This window comes from Choloepus didactylus, chromosome 4 (assembly GCF_015220235.1).
Source record: "Choloepus didactylus isolate mChoDid1 chromosome 4, mChoDid1.pri, whole genome shotgun sequence".
NCBI classification, from domain to species: Eukaryota; Metazoa; Chordata; class Mammalia; order Pilosa; family Megalonychidae; genus Choloepus; species Choloepus didactylus.
In genome coordinates, this window is record NC_051310.1 from 103,436,214 (window position 1) to 103,444,045 (window position 7,832).

At 40.1% G+C, this 7,832-nt stretch overlaps 1 pseudogene; it reads right to left on the reverse strand.

The window, feature by feature from the left end:
• Window positions 1-1,739: 1,739 nt before the first annotated feature.
• Window positions 1,740-7,264, reverse strand: LOC119532757 (annotated as a pseudogene).
• Between the last annotated feature and the right edge of the window lie 568 nt (window positions 7,265-7,832).

Here is a 7,832-nt window from a genome sequence, read left to right on the forward strand (position 1 = left end):
GTTAATAGACATCCAAGTTGTTTTCCTTGTTGGGTGATTACAGCCACTGCCGCAGTGAGGTTTCTCTCCACCCTCGCCCCCCAACAGGGTCACAATTTAATTCCTGAATTTTATAGTTCAGCATTAATATCACCACATGTATAAAACAAGTCAGTGGTATTTTTAATACGGAAACAAACATGTTTTATGAAGAAACCATACTTCATATCTATACAGGTAGCCCATCTTTTCTACACAATAGCCAAAATTAAAATTAACCACAAAAAGTCTCCAATTCAGGGCGAACTGCTTCCGTTTCACTATTCTAGGAAAAGTGGGCCAATTCATACATCAAAGGGTGATATAAAGATTGTAGCTAGAATTACTATTTTTAGCTGCCCCCACCCTTCCCGCCAATGAATTAAATTGTAGTTTGGGGCCATTTTTCTCACTTTAGCATGGTCTCAGGTCATAGATGGGCAAGCAAACCAAAATTAAAATATTTACATTTGACTTGCTGTTCTAAAAATACAACTTCAATTTATTATTTGCCTAAATTTATTGTTTTAAATTAATTTACATCCATGGAACATGCTTTTACTCTTTAAAAAAGCAGTTTTCATATTACATCCTTGTTTGTTTATGGAAAAGCTTCATATCCTGTAAGCTGACTTTGGCACTTCAGCAACTTCTTTTGGTCCCAAATGGCTTCCACATATTAACTGCCACCTAATTCAGCACTATTCCTCATATATATTAGTCTTTATAAATTACACTTTATAATAACCTGCCTGCTGCTCTGGAGAGAAAGACAACTGTACTAAGAAAGCAGAAAGCAACTTCAAAGTATCTTCCACAGGATTGTACTGGTGGACTGCTGAAAGCATTGTGTTTTGTCCACTACCATGTTTCTAGAGAAAATCCTTTTGGTACTGATTCTTGGCATCTGTTATCTCTAAAAGTGATGTTTTAAAGTTATAGTAACAGAAATGTCCATTTCAATCCAGCTTGCTTTTTCCTGGTGTAGAAAACTCAGCATGCCATGCAATGCAGGATGGCTTCCCTTCAACTACCTATGAAGCTGAATTTCTGTTAAATTTTCAAAGAAATGGTGCCAAAAACTTAACTTCATTTTTTTAATGATAGCTGAATTTGTTTTCCATAAAATTTTATTTAAAAAAGAGGCCAAATGACTAGAAGAACAATATGGCCAGCCCCATCATACAAGGAATGTTATTGGGTTTGCAACTGAAGTTTTACAATTGTTTCTAGATTGGATATACCTCTGGAGCAACGTGCATTCATATTATTTTATCAACCTTTTTCCTTTCCCCAAACTGTTCCAAAACCTGACACTTTTCTTATGAGACGCAATCTCCCAGGCTCTGATTACTAATGTTTTAAAAAAATCTTTTCCTCCCTCCCTCCCTCCCTTCCTTCCTTCCTTCCTTTCTTTCTCCTCCTCATATTCCTTCTCTCCCTCTCTCTCACTCACTCCTTCCCTCTCCCAGTCTCTCTCTCCCTCTCTCCCTCTCTCTCTCTCTCTCTCTCTCTCACACAGCCTGATAGGCAAGCCTTAATTAATAGCAACTGATCAAGTTCCTAGGAAACCTGGTTTTTAACAGAACTACACTCTCCTAGCTGATATATTGAGTGTCTTTTGCTACTCCTTGTAGGCCTGTAAAACGAAAGCAAGAAAGCTTTCTGGTTCAGCTTTTCAGCTCATTGGATATTTGCAGCATTTTATTAAGATTATATGTTTAGGGTCCCCCAGTAAGGATTTTATGAACCAAGACAACATCTTTTCCTGGGCATGTTTCTCCTTCTTCATCTTTCTCTTCACTGTGTGGATCATCCACCAGGCCAACCAAACTTCTTTTGGTGGCTGTACTGACCAAGTTTGTAGTTTTGGAAGAGGACCCATTAGAAATTGCTAGTGGTGTCTGAGCCAGTGCAGATTTCCTAGTCACACTTTTTGTTCCATCAGCAGCACTGGCAGTGGGAGAAAGTAAATTTGAAGCCACCAGATGTCCTTTTGGGAAGGTTTTTCTTGTCTTCACTTTATTTTGCTTTTTAATCTCCAGAAATTTTTCATAACTATCTGGAAAACCATCTTCTGGCTTTGAATTTTCCACTGGGGTCAAAACTGCTTTTTCCTTCCTCCTCTTCATCTTCATTAAACCACATTTATTCATCTTCTCCCAAGGCTTTTGCTTCTGTGTGAAATCTGTTACTATGCCATAAAGATGGTACACTGCTCAGTTTCTGATTTTTGTCTTTCTTTTGCTCATAATTAGTCTGAAATCCTTTGAATGTCTGAACATATTCAATTGATTCAAGTGCCTTGTAAAAGTTTTCAACTCTATGTGCAGTAAGAGACTTGGTAACTTCCACTATTATGAATTCAAACAGCTCAATACCAGCTGAATTCAACAGATTGTACCGAGTTCCATTATCCAGAAGAACATTTATAACAGGTTCAAAAAGATTTCCTTTGGTGATGTAACAATTATAAATTTCATCTTTAAGGCATCTGCTTCATAAAGTAAAGAGCACATAAGGCCAGGAGAACCTAAGATGGCGGCTAGGTGAAACAGGGCAAAAAAACACCTCCGTGAAAAATACTAGATAAAAACCAGAAAGTGACCCAGAACACCACTTCCAGAGTAGAACCAGCCAGACAAGGTCTGCTAAATCTACGGGGACTGTGCATTTGGTGAAACCAGGAGTCTGCATTCTGAAACAAGTGAGTGAGTCGGCTGAAAGTCCCTCGGCCACGCTGCGATGTGGGGAAATGGTGGGTTGGCAGTTGGAGACGGACTAGTTCTTTAAAAAAAAAAAAGCCCGGGAGCAGCTGCAAATATGACGGGAGTGGGCTGGGCTAACACCTCGGTGTCTGGCGTGGAGGATACCCCTTCCCACACCCACTGCTGATTGTCTCGGGCCCAGGGGAGCAAAGGGGAGCCAAAAGGAGAAAAAAACGCATGACTTGCAGCCATCTCCCCGGCGGGTGGGGGCACTCCTGCCCAGGGCCGAACCCCCAGCACAGAGCCGCGCCAAGAAACCCAGTTTGACAGGGAGTCTTTCCCACAGCACCGTGCACACGCCACACTATCTGCCATGGACAGGGGCCTTGAATACAGCCACAGCTGATTGTCCCGGAGCTGGGAGGGTGGAGCTGTGTGGAATGGGGGAAGTTAACGCATCCCATTCAACCATCTTCGAAGCGGGCTGGGAATGCCCCTGCATGGCCCGGCGTCCTAGGGCTTCCCTGGAGGCCGGTGCGCACTTGTGACATGGCATGGCCCTCCCTCCCTCAGCAGAGGTCCTGGAAGAGCACAGCAGGGAAGGGGGAACCACTCAGAAATCCTAGGGACCCTACACCAATACCAAGGACTTTTGGATCAGTGGCAGAGAACAGCCTTAAATCTCCGGGAACACCTCAGAGGTTTGATTATTAAACCCTAACCACTCAGACACACGCCCCTCATTCAGGGTGGACAGCACCGACAACACACCCAAATTAAGTGCACCAGTTGGACCCCACAACAATCAGATCGCCACGCACCACAAAGTTGGGGAGAGCTGACTTGAGGGGAATAGTTGACTCACAGATGCCATCTGCTGGTTAGTTAGAGAAAGTGTATGCCACCAAGCTGCAATTCTGACAAATTAAAGGTCAAGTAAAGCAAATGCCAAGAGGCCAAAAATAACAGAAAATCTTAAAGCATATGATAAAACCAGATGATATGGAGAACCCAAACCCAAACACCCAAATCAAAAGGTCAGAAGACACACAGTACTTGGCGCAATTAATCAAAGAACTACAGACAGGCAACAAGAGCATGGCACAGGATATAAAGGACATGAAGAAGAGCATGGCACAGGATATAAAAGACATAAAGAAGACCCTAGAAGAGCATGAAGAAGATATTGCAAGAGTAAATAAAAAAATAGAAGATCTTATGGAAATTAAAGAAATTGTAGGCCAACTTAAAAAGACTCTGGATACTCATAATACAAGATTAGAGGAAGTTAAACAATAACTCAGTCTCCTTGAGGACCACAGAACAGAAAATGAAAGAACAAAAGAAAGAATGGGGAAAAAAATCGAAAAAATTGAAAAGGATCTCAGGGATATGATAGATAAAATAAAATGTTCAAATTTAAGACTCATTGGTGTCCCAGAAGGGGAAGAGAAGGGTAAAGGTCTAGAAATAGTATTCAAAGAAATTGTTGGGGAAAACTTCCCAAACCTTCTACACAATATAAATACACAAAGCATAAATGCCCAGTGAACTCCAAATAGAATAAATCCAAATAAACCCACTCCAAGACATATTCTGATCAGACTGTCAAATACTGAAGAGAAGGAGCCAGCTCTGAAAACAGCAAGAGAAAAGCAATTCACCACATACAAAGGAAACAACATAAGACTAAGTAGTGACTACTCAGCGGCCACCATGGAGGTGAGAAGGTAGTGGCATGACATATTTAAAATTATGAGGGAGAAAAATTTCCAACCAAGAATACTTTATCCAGCAAAACTCTCCTTCAAATTTGAGGGAGAGCTTAATTTTTCACAGACAAACAAATGCTGAGAGATTTTGCTAATAAAAGACCTGCCCTACTTCAGATTCTAAAGGGAGCCCTACTGACAGAGAAACAAAGAAAGGAGAGAAAGATATAGAGAATTTTAACAGACATATATAGAATATTACATCCCAGGTCACCAGGACACACATTCTTCTCTAGTGATCACGGATCTTTCTCAGAATGGATCATATGCTGGGACATAAAAACAAACCTCAATAAAATTTAAAACAAAAAGAATTTGTTCAAAGCACAATCTCTGACCACAATGGAATACAAATAGAAGTCAATAACCATCAGAGACTTGGAGAATTCACAAATACCTGGAGATTAAAAATGAGGGGGAAATGAAAACGTTTACGGATAATCAAAAGCTGAGGGACTTCATCACCAGTAATCAGTCCTATAAGAAATGTTAAAGGGAGTTGAGCAGGCTGAAAGGAAGGGACACTAAACAATTGACTGAAACTACATGAAGAAATAAAGATTTCCAGTAAAGATCACATGGTAAATATAAATACAATACCATATTTTTGCCTTATAACTCCACTATTTACTTCCTACAGGATCTAAAATACATAAACTGTAATGATAAATCAGTGGTTTTGGACTCAATGTAAAATATGTAATTTTTGACAAGAACTACATAAAGGTGGGGGAATGATGGCATATAGGAACATAGTTTATGTGTCATATTGAAGTTAAGTTGATATCAAAGAAAAACAAGTGTGTTTTAGATTTAAGATGTTAAATTTAAGCCCCACAGTAAACACAAAGAAAGTATCAGAGAATATGACCATAGAGATGAAAAGTAGAGTAGGGGTTCCGAGAAGCGGGGGAAGGGGCAATGGGGAGTTAAGAAATGAGAGTAGGGTTTCTGTTTGGGGTGAAGGGAAACTTCTAGAAATGGATGGTGGGAAGGTGATAGCATTGCAGCATTCTAAATGTGATTAATCCCACTAATGGAATGCTAGGGAGGGGGTGGAATGGGAAGATTTAGGCTATGTATATGTTTCCACAATTGAAAAAAAAAAAAAAAAAGCCAGTCTAGAAATAGATGACAATTAAATGCCAAAGATGATCCTGGATGGGATCTGAGGATGGAGGAGAGGAGGCTCAAAGGGACACACATGGGACACAAGAAAAAAAGAAAGGAAATATGGAATGTAAGCTTTATATCAATGTTTGATTTCTTGAACTTCTTAGCTGCACTTAATGAGATTGCATAAAAGAATGTTCTTGCCCATGGGAAAGGTATATGTGAATTATATTGTTTGTTCAGAGATATGTGCAGCTTGCTCTCATATGTTCAGAGGACAGAGCAATAGATGATGGATGATAGATAGGGAGGGAGGGTGGGGGAGAAAGAAACGGTGGTGTGACAGGATGTTAAAGATGGTGGATCGGGGTATCAGGGGAGGGGGGTTGGGGTATGATGGAGTTCCATGTATGGGGTTTGTACTGTTTTTGCAACTGTTCCTGTAAGATTGAATTTATTTCAAAATAAAATTAAAAAAAAAAAAAGAGCACATAAAGCCAAGAAAGTATGCTTTGAATTAAGACCACGACACATCTTAGCAAGTCCTTGTTCATAAATATAATTTTTATGTGTTGGGTGTGACGTTCCACACAAAATGTGAATGACTCTAAAACTGAGGCAAGCTGCTGTGCTGTTTGATAACAATGCTTTTCACATTTGTCTTCTGAAGTATTTGTGAAAAGTGGTGTTGTGGGGGCTTGCATACAATGGTTGTAGGAGAAATGTAGAAATTCTCTTTTTTCAGTTTTCTTATTGTCCTCTGGATCAATTAGAGTATGAAGAAGTCTCATTAACTGAGCAGCACCTCCTAGCTCTGGATCATCATCACAGAGCATTTGTTCAATTACTGCCTTAACAAGAAGGATTTCCTTGTCATTCTACGGAGTTTCTTGCATTACAGATTCTTGCACCATGGACGGACTAATCTCTACTAGATAAGAAAATATATCTATAGCACCTGATACGACTTGCAAATCATCCATGCCCATTACAATTTCAAGAGCAGGAAGAATTCCCAATTCTGCCAAAGTTTTGAAAAATGCATCCCTATTTTGAGGTTGTAACGTCTGAGAACATCCACAGAATTCCTTGAAAAAATTAACCAATTCACGCCATTTACCATCATCTGTAGCCTCATTTGTTAACTGTGCAAAAACTTCAGACAAAAACTTCTCATACTCCTGCAACATGCTGACTATCTCAACCTGATTGAAGAAAATAAAGGACATAAAAGTAGAAAGAAAGTTCTCTTCAAAAAATATGGCATAATCTGGAGGAGTGGGGGCTCCCAGGCTTGGTAGTGTATCAATTAATTTTTACTTTATAAACTTGTTCCTTTTACGTTAAGTGCTCTTTTAGTAAAAATGTGTTGAAGTTGAAAAAAAAAAAAAAATGACATAGGCAAAATGATGTCCTGAATGTAAGTCTGATGTATTTTTTGCCTTAGTTCAGAGTCTGTTATTGGTATAACTTCTTTAAACTTTCCAGTTTGGGTCAAGAATTCCCTATGTCTTTTTTGGCTGAGCCAAAGCATCCCATGACATCCATGATATGCTCATCAGAAAACATTGCCATAAACAGTAAGTAAGATTCTCTAATAATTTCATGCAAATAGTGTAAGCCTTCAGTGTTTTCTAGGTTCTCTCAAACTTGGAAGAGCTAGTGCTATGAGCAGTCTTGCACGGTCTTTTTTGTGCATTTGTGCTATGTATAGACCTGGGAGTGGAATTGCTAGGTCATAGGATAGGGGTATGTTCAGCTTCTGTGGTATCTACCGAATGGTTTTCTAGAGTAGTTGAACAAATTTTGTACTCCCACGAGCTGTGTATGAGGGTTCCAGCTGCTTCTCATCCTCATTAACACTGGGTATTTTCAGTCTTTTTCATTTTAGCCTTTCTGGAGGGAATGTTGACTACTTCCCTTTTTAAAAGCCATCAATGTTCCCCAGAGATCTCAGGGTAAAAAACAAACAAACAAACAAAAACAACTCCTAGGCTTAGTCAGGCTCTGTTTGCCTTGGTGGCCTGACACCTGCCCCCACTTCCACGTCTTTCGCCATATGCTGATTCCTTTGCTGGAAACCCACCCTCCACTCTGTGCTCCCTGGCCAACTCATCATCTCCCATTTTACACCCAGCTCTCCTGTCACCACCCTGGCTGAGTGCCCATAGCCCCCTTACTGCTGTCCTCGTCAGCACCCACCCGCTGTCTCCCCTTTGGA